Raw genomic sequence first — 13,881 nt, forward strand, 5'->3', positions numbered from 1 at the left:
TAATAAGAGAAAGTGGCTCTCAGTTTAGCAGCGCTTCCCTGCGGGTTTAGTATTTAATTACGGTCATTAGTTTATACTAATTACAACACCTGACCCAAATAATCAACTAACAACTAACTAATCAATTAACTACCTGCCCTCACTGAGGCGACACCGAACCAGAAACACCTATTTAGTTCACTGCATAATAAAGATGGTAAATGTTAAAACGTGTTAGAGCTGGTTCTGTAGTATCACTGACCTGTTTTAGTGATTTTATGCTGTAACGTTATCACTCTCAGCTCTCCTCAGTAAGCGCAGTTAGTTCATTATTAGGTTCAGCTGTGTGTAAAAAGCTCCTAACTTACGACTAGAGTTCTCTGGTGTTGCGCCGAAAACAGCCCCCTGCTAATCTCTGCAGCGGCGCCGGGAGGTCAGTTTACTCCTCTGTAGCGTTAGCTTAAAGTTAGCATTTTTCTCATTACGACCCTTAAACGATCTCGTTTCAGAGGATCCAGTGATATTCAGGAGTAAAATGTACACAGAGACATCCCAAGTTGCAAAAGTTGTTTTCAGGGAGGTTACTCTTGCCTTAATGCAACACAATTCCTGTAAAAGTGCTGAGCTCTAGCTCTTTCGTCATTCAGAGGTGAGTATTTCAGTCTGGAGTCTGTGTGTTTACCGTATTAAAACAAGCTACATGAGACAAACTGATCGCTAATATCACCCTGGCTTACCAGAACACTCATAGTTCCACAGTGTAGTGCTGTGGGGTGGCACTAGCCGCTAACCGTGGCTAGCACTAGCAGTTAGCTGCTAATGATAATATTAGCTGCTCCTAACTATAGTGGAAATTTCTAAATCTAAGCTTACTGTAAATAAAAGGAAGCACTTTACTCACCCAAATAAACAGTTTTTAGGAGGTGCTTGTTTGTCTTTAAAATAAAATGTTTTTTTGTTTACTTAACTGAGCTTAGCTTTACCGTTCTTGCCACTCAGCGGTGAGACCAGCATGAGGTACCCACTTTAAAGAATCTAAAATATAAAACATATTCTTGTATTTTGTAATGTACGTCATTTATGAATATGAACAAAATGTAATAGCTATTCCTTATGCATGCATTAATTCATGTATATAATGTGAAGATAAATTTCATAAAAAAAATTAAGCTTTTTAATCTTTTAGGCGTGGCTCACAGAAAGAAACACTTTATGACGGTAGGGGGAGCTCATGAGCAACAAATAGCAATTCTCACATAATGCTGTTTTATGGAGAGCTTAGACCCATCTTTTAATTCTTATATCATGGTGGACAGAACCCCAGTCAGTATGTGTGTGACACGTCACAAGAAGTAATAATATGCATTTCTTCTTATTTTTCTATGTATTTATTTGCCTTAAAAAATATATCAGTGGGGCAGTAAAATTTGTTAACACTTTTAAAGTGATATTTCCTAGTTTGTCACTAGGGGGTGCTGAAGTCAGGCAGGAGTGAGAGTTGAGCATAGTAGAGGATCATGGTAGTTTTTTTCTTTAGAAGGAAAACAGCCAGCCTGCAGTAAAGACTTACATTGTCTCCTGTCTGCATATTTCCCTTTTTATTAAGGTTAGTAGACTAAATAGCTAAAAAAATAAGGCTACAAGTATAAATTATACATGTTTAACTTTGGTAATCTGGTGATAGTTGAGAGTATTAACCTGATTTAAATGTAGAAAATACTTATCAAAGTCATGCTAAGCAGTTTAGCTAACCGAGGAGAAACAGCCTGTTAGCACTGTTTTGTTGTAATTTGAGCTCCCTAGTACACTGTTTAAATTATTTTCTTTTGTTAGTAATTGCTTATGGGTCTGAATAAGATGGGATTTCAGTGGGTTATATAAATAACAAGGTTGTTATGTAATTAATCTAAGTTAGGCTAAATGAGTGATTTAAGTGTATAAATGTGGTGTTATTAAATGTGTTTTTGATTATTTTGTGTTAATACTGTTATATACAAAAATAGGCTGTGCTACATGTGTATGTATACTTATTATACTGAGAGAGGAGAAATAACCTCAGCTGAACTAAAGCAAGTACAGATGTATTTATGTTTTGTAAAATTCTTATGTTAAGTGCTACAGTTGTTAAATGCTGTTAATTGTACTCAGATGATATTCTGAGAAATCTTTGAGAAAATGTTGTTTCTTAATTGATTTGTTGAAACTGAACGTAAAGTAATTGATAAAAAGGATAACATTCAGATTCTAATAAAGAAGGAAAACAGCCAGCCTGCAGTAAAGGCTTACATTGTCTCCTGTCTGCATATTTCCCTTTTTATTAAGGACCCTTACCCTATGAGGGACCTGTAACATGTGCAATACTGAAGAAGAAGAAAAATAAGAAGAAGAAGAATTACAGTTCAGGGCAGTATTTAATTCTACATTGTCTGAGATGGTTCTGTTATAAATGTTACAGAGCAGCATCTCGTCCAGCTTTAAACTCACAACACTGTCAGAACTGATCCACCCCTCAACCACTAGTTTAACAACTAGATCTAGTTTAACATTTACAGCAACCGCATCTTGCCAACATCTGGACCTTCATTCCAAGTGGTAAGTGGGCCACTAGAAACGGCCAGATGTGGGCCAGCTTTGGGCCATGTCAACACTGCTTTCAGGGGTAGGTGTTTTTGTGCTAAACATAGAATTATAACTACTTTCAGATGTATTTAAAAGATAAAAAAGAGAGGAAAATCACAACAAAACGATAACAAGTGTCTCAAAACTGAAGTTCAAAAAAATATAGAAAAAAATGGCATTTACTGTATTACAACTGTGTAGGATCTGGTAGACCAGAAGTACCACAGTAAGATAAACATCACTCAAAGCTTTCACCTCTTAGAGAGATGCAAATTTAAACTCTCCTCTCTCTCTCTCTCTCTCTCTCTCTCTCTCTCTCTCTCTCTCTCTCTCTCTCTCTTTTCAGATCACACCATTTGCCTGAATCAAAATGTGAGTTCTTGGAAAGTATCAGAGGCCAGTATACTAACTATTGAAGAAATTAAAGACGCATCAGACTTCATCTACAACTATCAGTGAAGCATGGTGGAGGATCATTGTAAGTTTAAATATGTATAACAATTAGGACTATTAAAGTATTATAAATAATATATAATTAATCAAACAGTATGCTGTAAATAACCTCAATTAATTGCATGTTTTCTTCCTAACACTAAAGCTTATATATTTAAGATATATTTAAATGTAAAAAAAAAAAAAAGAATCAAGATTGTCCTTTTGACCTGTGTTACAGTAGCAGTTGAATTGTGAGAGAAAAAAAGGAGAAAGAGAGAATAAAAAAAGGAAAGAAATAAATAACAAAAGAGAGAGGGGGGTTAAAACAGTCAGAGTTAGTTATAGGATTTAATCCATATTTTAACAGACTTAAAAAGTAATTACTTAACAGTAGTAACATCATGTCCAGTTCCATTTCCAAAGGTTTGGACACACAGCGTTTCATTTTTTTTACATTGTAAATTTAATATTGAAGACAGCTTTTCATTTTTTTACATTTTAAATTTAATATTGAAGACAGATTTTCTTTTTTTTACATTGTAAATGTAATATTGAAGACAGCTTTTCCTTTTTTTACATTGTAAATTTAATATTGAAGACTAAAAAGACAAAACAAAATATGTTTTATACTCATTTATTACAAATTTTGTGTCCTCATGAGAAAAAGTCACTTGGAATAGTTTCTCAGCATCTTAAATGAGTTCTTGGAGGTGTTGAACAATTTCTGTTGCTTTTACTTCACGCTGTGAAGCTCCAGCTCATCCCAAATCACCTCAAATCACCATCTCAGTTGGGTTTAGGTCAGGGGATAAACTAAATAAAAAAAATGAAGACTTTTCACTGGTACTGCATCACTAAATAAAAAGACTAATATGTATCCAGGCTCTGTAAAAGAGTAAGTTATGGGAAGACATTGGCCAAAAAAGTTCCCAGATGTCAGTTTCTGAATCAGTTTCTCTGATTTTGCTATTTATAGGTTTATGTTTGGGTAAAATGAACATTGTTGTTTTATTCTATAAACTACAGACAACATTTCTCCCAAATTCCAAATAAAAATATTGTCATTAAGAGCATTTATTTGCAGAAAATGAGAAATGGCTGATATAACAAAAAAGATGCAGAGCTTTCAGACATCAAATAATGATCAAGAGACCAAGTTCATATTCATAAAGTTTTAAGAATTCAGAAATCAATATTTGGTGGAATAACCTATTTTTTAATCACAGTTTTCGGGAGGTAAACAAATAAACAAATGTGAGTTAAACAGGAACTCTGGCAAAGTGATGATTTAACTTTGCCAGGTATTGGTGGGAGTATTGGTGGGAGTTAATTCAACACTTGACTTTGTATTGTACATTTATCTGAAGCTGCTGCTGTTCTCAGAATTGACCACCCCAGAGTCTGGACCTCAACATTGTTGAATGTGTTAGGGTTTACTTGGATGGTGAGAAGCAGAAAATAACGAGGGGCATGGAGGGGGGTATGGAGGGGCAGGTGGTGTAATGTGCTCCACAGCTCCAGAGGCCTGAGGTTGTGTGTTCTCTCCATTTCTGCGTGGGTTTCCTCTGGGGATGCTGGTTTCCTCCCACCTTCTAAAAACACATGGTAGAGGCATTGGTCATGCTAAATTGCCACCTAGGATGGTGTGAGTGTGTGCATGAATGGTTGTGTATTACCCTGTGATGGACTGGCGCCCTGTCCAGGGGGCATTCCCGCCAGGCATCTAGTGATTCCAGGTAGGATCTGTGTCCACTGCAACCCTGACTAGAAAGAAATGAACAAGAAGATGAACGAATGCCTGAAAAACTGAAAAAGTTATTCTCCTAAAAGGTGTGGAAGCTGGAAAATGACTTTATTACTGCACTTCACAAGTATTTTGTTCACTGCTGAAACTGAGACTTAGTCCAATGTTAAGCTGAGCTAAATGTGCTGTTGCCATGTGGGTCAGCCAGACCTCTTCCTGTACTAGTTTCCAATAGTTTTTTGAAGGTACAAGTAACATTACTCATCGATCCCTGGCTATATTTATTATTCCTCTAAGGAAAAGACTTTTACTTTTAATAGTTACAGAGTTCTCTGTGTTTCTGTGTGTTGTTCTAGTTATTATGATGAAAATGTGAATGTGCTGTGTGTAAATGCTGCAGTAAAGAATGCAATATCACAGTGTGTTCCAATACTGCTTTACTACAGACTGAGGCTTTGGAAATTTACATTTTGTAAATCCATTTCTAAAGGTCAGATTATTTATTTTGCTACTTACCAGCTTTAAGCTATTAACCAATGAATTGTTTGCTAAAAATAATATGTTTTTTCCATTTTTTACAATACTAAAATGACTTTTTTTAGTTTTAGCTGACAGTTTACTGCAAACCCTGGATTTTGTACCATTTCCAGTTATTCACTGGACCTGATGGCAAATGGCAAAAATTAAATGGCAAAAATGGCAAATTGCAAAAATGGCAAAAATCAAATGGCAAAAATTACATGGCAAAAAATAAAATGACACAAATGGGGATGTTCTAAAAAATATCGGCTTTTTAAGCATATAATATCTGTTTTGACTGAACATCAAATACATTAATGGTGGTCTCAGACTTTACACAGTACAAAGCACTGTACTCTCTCTAACAGCACTCTGTAAAATTGCTCCATTTACACCACACACACCCAAACACATACACACACCCACTCACTTACACACCCACACACCTACCCATGCACTCACACACACAGTTATACACTTCTAGTACGGGAACTCTAAGTAAGACACGAGACATCATCACATAAACCACATCTCTTTAATGAAGGCCATGTTTAAATACATGCTACACCTAAGATTAACCATAATTTACACAGGCCAATTTTCACAGTTTACATCAGTCATCAAACCACCGCTCAAACGAGTTAAAAACAGAGTCGGTAGTGGAGAAAATTACCAGTGAGGTCATCACTCGAAACAGCTTATGATATAATCTGAGATGACACTGTAAACTAAATAATATTCTTTGCTTCAGGCTATTTCATCACCTCCACGCTGCTGCTGGACTCCATGGACCCACTACAGTTTGCACACCACCACAACTGCTCTACTGGTGGTGCCATCACACATCTGCTTCACACATCACTGTGTGACCTGGACACTGGAGGGGTAACTATGTTTAAACGCTATTTCCCAGATAACAGTTACCACACACATTTTACACAATTGTACCTTCCAGCCTTACCACAAACTCCATTCCTGAATTCTTGTGTTAATAGATTTTTAAGCCCCCAGGCTGGTGTCTTAAGCAGTGATGGCATAGTCCCTTTTAAAAAGTAATCTGATTACTGATTACCCCTTTAAAATGTAACTTAGTTACTTTAAGGATTACTTAATTTTAAAAGTAACTAAATTACTCTTTACATAACAGTTTTGCCAAAACTCACTTTATTGGAAGCTTAGCTCCACCTTTAAGACTTGTTCTATAGGTATGCCGCTGCGACTCCAAACATTTCATTAAATTTGACGTTGTGTTTTTGAAGCTAGGGAACAATTTATCAGCACAGTGTGAATAAACAACTTTGATAGTGTTATCTTTAGCTGATAAAAACTGTGTATTTCCAGCTAGAAAACACGCACCTCTCTCCTTCCTCCAGAGTTTGTGTCGCTGTGTGGTGTTACATGCGTGTCGCATAAGTCAAAGGTCACTCCCTGAGACACAAGAAGGAAGTAAAATTATTGTAATGAATCCGCAGTAATTTGTTTAGGGTATAAGACCAGCGTGTGATTGGGGGGGTTGGGCAAGAGAGCACGGGGTGTGCGAGTGTGTGTGAGGCGGAGAGAGAGGAAGGCTCGCTGTGTTTCTGTGTGTGTGAGAGGAGCAAAAGAAGGAAGGTTGCTTTGTGTGTGTGTGTGTGTATGTTTTGAGCCTGAGTGCTAGTTTTAGCCTGTTAGCTTGTTAGCTCCCTAGCCTGTTGTTGTTATTGTTATAATGGAGTGCTTGCGGCCGACAGTTCCAGCAATAAAGTGACGACTGTAAACGTCTTTCTAGTCCATCTTTTAAATGCATCCAGCTGGACTCTACAATATCTTTTTACTTAGGAAAATGACAAAAATATAATACACAGTGACTTAGATAAGTAACTTTTACTGGTCTTAAGTCCCCTGCTGTACTCACTGTACACTTATGTCTATGAAACTTCTACACCTGCATCATCAAGTAGGATAGGTAGGATCTCCAGGACATGATGTAATCAATTAAATACATTACCTCAACTGAGCTACCTGACCTAAAGACTGTCTATAGTAAAAGATAAGGATTGTGAATGACCTTGGCCAACCCAACAATGGACAATTGTCCCAACAATCCCTAAAAACAAACACAAAGAGGACGAGGAAGGGGTTTTCCCCTCAGGCTATTTGGGCTCTTAACCAGGACAGCAACTAGGAATACCTCACATACACCACTAGAATAAGAATCAGAAAAAAATTAAACTATTTGTACCATGCTAAATGTTTTCCTAAAAGTATAAAAGTATACACCTCAGCATTGAGCTGTATAGCAGAGGAACTGTGTTCTCTGGAATTATGGTGATCTATTCAATGCTTTTGGATTTGGTTTTGGATGAGGTTGGTTGATAATCATCCAACTTCCTCACTAATGGTCTTGTTGCTGAATGCAATCAAATCCTCACAGCACTGCACTGCAAAATGTAATGGAAAGCCTTCCTTAGGCAGTAGACATTTACTCTTAACAAAAGCAAGATAAACTCCTTTTGAGACCTTGCCTCCCCATAAAGGGACATTACATTTCTGCATCAAAATACTTAATTTTTTAAACGTTGACAATTTGATCTCATATGTAGACACTGTTTCTACCATAGACTGTATATAGCTGGACAGAGCATCGTCTCTCAAAAGTGAAGCCACCCCAGGTCGGGCGCCCCCTGCTGTTCGGTAGCAGAAAGCTGTGTAACCCCACCCATCCCCATAGGTTTTAATGGCAAAACAGACAACTTTCAATCACGTTTTTTCCAATATACTGTAATTCTACCTCCATTATTTAAATGCAGCAGCTAGTGTAACCTCTGCTTATAGGATCGCCAACATGGCGGAAAATGTTGGCTTCTTTTTCATTGAATGAATGGGAATGGCGACACGGCGTCCATCTTTTTTACAGTCTCTGGTTTTTTACCATCTAGTCTTCACACCACATTACACTCAACTGATTAAAAGCAAGATGACAGGAATGCCAGTCAAAAGTTTCTACAGCCAGTCCAAACAGAAACATGGGCCGGGTTAAAATTTTATGTTTGAAAATAGTTTATTTACTTACTTTAGAACAGGGGTCACCAACCTTTTTGAACCTGAGAGCTACTTCTTGGGTACCAATTAATGCGAAGGGCTACCAGTTTGATACACACTCGTGAAATTACAAATTTTCTCAATTTACCTTTAATTATATGTTATTATTAATAATTAATGACATTCATCTATGTGAAGACACAGATATCAATAGGCAACACTATTATTATAAATCTCTGCAAGTGTTTACATTTTATATTATATTTTAATATAATATTACATATTATATTACATTATATTGTATAATAATATATAAACTATAGGCTATCTCTAAGCTAATATTAATGTAATATAATCTAAAATTACATCAATGCAACTGTGATTTAAAAAAAAAAAAGAATAGCAACAAAAATGCTATTTTTAGACCAGGCCTGCGGGCTACTCATAAGGTCCTTGCGGGCTACCTGGTGCCCGCGGGCACCATGTTGGTGACCCCTGCTTTAGAAAGATAAAATTGAGTTCTTGGACTAACTGGGTTGTTCTGATACCAAATGGCAAGGATAATTTTAAAATGTTAAAATAACCTAAGGTCCCCACATGAGGACATGTTTTTTTGTTGTTGTTGTTGTTGTTGCAAAAATGACTTCCTTTACAAAGACAAAGTTTAGTTTTTAGATTTGTTTGGTCCTACTAATCCTAAACAGCTAGGGGGAATAAAAAAAATGCACACTAAGTGAAAGTCCAGGTATTAGGAGTTTAAAAACTTTGATTTCTGCAAAGAAAATGAATGAAGAGCCCAATACTTTTGTTCATATTGTGTATTAATATGCTAACAATCACCAAGGCTCAACAACAAGGCTTAGCAATACCTTGTATGTATTGTCTCGTATTTAAATCAGTGGAAAACAGTATTCTGCAGTAGAGGAAAGTTGAGCTGTTGGTGAGACTGTGAGAAGTTTACACATTTCTTGTTGCAGGAACGGCACCTGCTGAAGCCTGCACCAGACTTGAAAATCTGGCAAAACCAAGCGCACCATCTGGCAACTGAATACTCCGTCTTACACAGTGAGGACTGGAATCACACTCATGGTGGCTTCCAGTCTGCTCGTGTTTGACTGTACACACTGTGCACTGAGAGAACAGAGAACAAAGAACAGCAGTGCTATTCTCCTCTAATCACAGGCATCAGATCAGGTAGGCCTCCTTAATCATCATCTTCACTGTCTAAATGAACAGTCATGCTCATACCTATTTTAAAGGGGAGGTTTGTTAGATGTTTTGTTATTCTGTGCTATTCAATGTTAGGAGTGTAAACACACTCAGAAAGTGACTATACTGAAGTTGTCCATATAATGAATCATGTAGTAACTTAAAAGAGTTAAACAAACCAAAATACTCTGTGAATCATTTAGGTGCTCCTATCTGAAATTATCCTGTGCAACAAAGAAAACTGTTGGTCCTCCTTTCCTGGGGTGATCCGGATGAGTACCAGTTTCATGATAATGTTTTTGATGGTCTTTGAGACTTACCTAACTTTTATTTCTTAAAGTAATTTGTTGCTTTACTTAGTTACTTCACAACAGAACAGATGCTCTCAAACACATTAGGAGCCAAGAAATTCAAGCAACTCTTGATAAGTTCAGCACAGCTCTTAACTGAAAGCCGTTCCAGGTGACGTTACCTCATAAAGCTGACTCAGAAAATCCAGCCAAGATGTGCAAAACTGTTGTCTAAGAAAGAGGTGCTACTTTGCAGGACCTAGAACTTTAGTACTAAACTACAATAAAGAAATTAATAGAAACAACAGTGCCACTTTAAAATATGGCTCCATTATACAGGGGTTATAAATAGTTTATGGAGAAGTTTATTTAAAAAAAAAACATTAATAATCACTTATTAAACACATAAATAGAAAGAACAACAGTGACAATGACTTTTTAACATGTCTAATAAACCAATATGGAAAGTCAGTTTAGTCATTTATTATGTTATTATAGTTAAATGAATAAAGTTATTAACAGAAATGGTAATGATGACCGATGGAAAAGACAAAATAAGATAAGCATCTAGTAAGATCTGAGGTTTAACAGAAGAAATGAATGTGGCATCACTATTTTGTACACGACAGGCCACTGTTGCCCTTCCTATTTATGTTTTATTACTTCTTATTAATGGTTTGTAACCTAATTAATAATAAAATAAATATTAATTAACTCCTTTATAAGCTTTTTATAAACCCTTTATAAAGTAGCCTTATTTTAAAGTGGTACAGAAAAAAACATTTAATTTAAGGTGTGTCCAACATTTTGAAAGGTACTGTAATTTTGATAAGAGTAAAGAAAAAACTTATCTATAAAAATATATATGTTTTCTGCCAAAGTCATAATACAACACTCTCCTAGTGTCACATCCTTAGGTTCTCCTCCTGCCACTTTTAACTCACTGCACTACATTTCCCAGAATCCTTGTACACTATCCACAACCTGCCAATCAGGCACAGTTCCCATACTCATCATCCCCAGAGTGCTGATCATTGTCACCTGTGTGTCCTTTCCTTACCTGCTGTGGATATCTGCCTGTTTGCCTGTAACACTCTCTCAAGCCCACCTTGCTACCCTCATACAAATGATTGTCTAATAAGAACTGAGTGAGACTCTTAATGCTACACATCCATCTACCTGTGTAATATCATTCAACTATAACTATACTTTGCTAAGGATAATGGTAAATATATTCAGTCAGTGATATTATTGTTATTGTATGTATGTTAATAACAATTACATTTTTAGACTGTGATGAAACTTTTACAGGCATTAAACTCTTCAAATGTCACGGGTTCACTCAGTTCACTCTGCACCACTTAAAAATCTGACTCTGCAGCTTTCTCCAGAAGTGCCCATTTCTCATCAGACAGCTCTGTAGGGTGTTTTTATATCTTAAAGATTCAGGATATCAAGTGGATCTGCTGAATCAGATTTCCAGTTCATGTTCAGGGACTTTGTGTGTCAAATGCTTTTGTCCTCCATATGAAAGATTAAGTGTCATACTTAAGCTAAGAGTGTCTTTTTTATCTTTGATGGGGTTATATAAACAGCATAATCTGCTGTGATTTGGGAGGAAAGTGAACAAATCACTCTAAACGTCTAACGGCCCGTATCCGACATCTTTCTTGTCCATTTACAACATTTGTGTGGTTTGCGTGGAACTGTATACGTTCCAAAACAGTCATAATTCATTTTTACATGATCATTTTCCAACCACTCGACTATCCCTTAGAATCAGACAGACAGTTTCTGTTACTGTGTGACTGATAGAAGATAAATGAGCTCTGTTCCCATCGTCTGTCCTGTATTGTGTTTCATTCAAAAACAACAATCAGGGCTGAAGTACTCATGATAATTGTGTATTAGGCATGCATGAGTGTGGATATTGGTATCATATGAAGGTTACTGCTGTTGGGTTTACATGTGGAGAAGTGTAAGGACTGTTAAGCGGGCTCTGCCAACAAGAGAAAAATCAACACGTCTCAGGTAAATGCAAAATCCCCAGTGTTTTTTTTTTTTTCCAAATTACAGCATGCAGAAAAATATAAAGAAAAACTGTATGGGCGTGGTCAAGCAGGCTAAAGTGCTGCCACTATGAGCGGGAGTTCGCAGGCTCGAACCCCCGCTTATGCAGCTTTGCCATCAAGCTGCTGGTGCTCAGAGGGTGCACAATTGGCCCTGCTCCCTCTGGGTGGGTAGATGGTTCTCTCTACCCACATCATTAAAGGGTGATGTCTGCAGCACCGGGCGTCTGTGAGCTGATGTATCAGAACCGAGTTGCTGCACTGTCCTCTGAGCATTCTGTGATGCTACTAGGTAATGCTGCATCAGCAGCAGTTCGAAAAGAAGCGGTGGCTGACTTCTAGAGCTTAGATTCTCTGCCCGAACCCGACCTGACCCGAAAACAAGATTTCTCACCACATTCCTCGGGCCGGGGGTCAGGCTCCAGAAAATAGTCCGAGATGTAAGCATCTGTTTTTAATTTTATTTTTATTTTATATAAAGCTCTGGAGTAATAATCACAATGTTGCTAAGTACCCAATTATTATTGTTAACTAAAATGAACGAAATAATGAAATCTGAAAGTGAAAAAACATTTGTATTAATTTTCGGGTCTGATTTTTTGGGCCCGATCTAAGCTCTACTGACTTCACATGTATTGGAGGAGGCATGTGTTAGTCTTCACATTCCTGGTGTGTTGGGCCACTACTAGTGATAGGGGGAGTCCTAATGAGTGGATTGAGCAATTGACTGTGCGCTAAATTGGGGAGAAAAAGGGAAACATTTGAAAAAAAATTATTAAAAAAAGAAAAACTGTACAAAAAACATAAAGAAATGAGTTCTACCTGACTATACTTCAACCAGTAAAGAGTTACAGCTGGCCTGCTGCCTAAATACACCACCACCGTCTAACAATGCCAATATCAAATGAGGAGAAGGGAGACCCCATGTCCCATCATATTCTATTTCAGGGATTTATTAATTCTACAGGTCTGGCAGTAATCAGGCCTGGTTGTGATTACTAATTAAATTAACCTCAGCTTTCCTAAAAAGTGTGATTAATCACAGTTAGTTTATGGGGAGCAAACACTTTTTCACAAAGGGCTAGATTGGTCAGGATAGTTTTTTTTTATTCAATTAATAAATAAAATAAAAATAATTTTAAAAGTGCTTTCAGTCTATCTTTGTCTGATATTAAAATATGTTTGATAATCTGAAAATGTAAGTATGACAAAAATGCGAAATCAAAAGAAATCTGTAAGGGGCAAATACCCTTTTTCCCCACCACTGTATGTCCCACCCACTTGGCATCTACCATCAGCACTAGCTTAAAAACTGGTCATTCACATTGCCTATGAGTTCCCAGCTGTTCCTTGAGATAATACTGGATCAAGTTACTTACTGCTATCCCATGACTTTTGGTATGCCAGTGTAAAGCATTGGTATAAAAAGCCCTGCTACCATGGCCAACCTATTCCTGAAACACTTTATCCAAATAATTCCCCACCACACACACACTCTCTCCACTAAGAGAGTCTTGGCAGACGTGATAAGAGAGACCACACTACTTTAAAGTAATCTTTATAAAACCTTAGATTAACCATAATCTACATGATCCAACAACTGAAGAAGAAGAGAGAAAAGAATGACACGGAAGTCGCCACTGGAAACAAAACCTTCTTTTCTTATTGAACCTGTGGTGATCTTCATTTTCAGAATATTTTAGGTGTTTCATATATTTCCCATTCTGCTGCTTGTTCTGTGGTCAGAGGTTTCAGTAATACGCATATGTCTTTTTGACCCTCATTTTTATGAATGTCTTTCTGTAAAAGACTTGCACTGTAAACTGTGCTCCGCTGCGTGACCCAGCTTAGCTTTGCATGTTAGATTCATGTTTGGCCTTTTTGAATTTTCCACATTTTACGGATCATAAAAGATGCAGCGTGATGAGTCACTTAAGTATTTTTATATATATTTATACAACAGTGTTCATACACACTATAAGCCTGGATAAGAGGA

At 36.9% G+C, this 13,881-nt stretch overlaps 1 long non-coding RNA gene across 5 annotated transcripts; it reads left to right on the top strand.

Moving 5' to 3' along the window:
- The first annotated feature begins 281 nt into the window (after positions 1-281).
- On the top strand, positions 282-12,637 carry LOC125799466 (uncharacterized). Of its 5 annotated transcripts, none has more exons than XR_007438445.1 (5): positions 1,394-1,585; positions 2,302-3,076; positions 6,048-6,181; positions 9,295-9,511; positions 9,730-12,637. It is a non-coding gene; the product is annotated as an uncharacterized LOC125799466 (long non-coding RNA). The 5 variants fall into 5 exon arrangements; XR_007438444.1 differs by having other exon boundaries at positions 1,399-1,585; positions 2,302-2,571; positions 2,945-3,076; positions 9,295-12,637; XR_007438443.1 differs by lacking the exon at positions 1,394-1,585 and adding an exon at positions 282-628 and having other exon boundaries at positions 9,295-12,637.
- The last annotated feature ends 1,244 nt before the right edge of the window (positions 12,638-13,881 follow it).

This window comes from Astyanax mexicanus, chromosome 3 (assembly GCF_023375975.1).
Source record: "Astyanax mexicanus isolate ESR-SI-001 chromosome 3, AstMex3_surface, whole genome shotgun sequence".
NCBI classification, from domain to species: Eukaryota; Metazoa; Chordata; class Actinopteri; order Characiformes; family Acestrorhamphidae; genus Astyanax; species Astyanax mexicanus.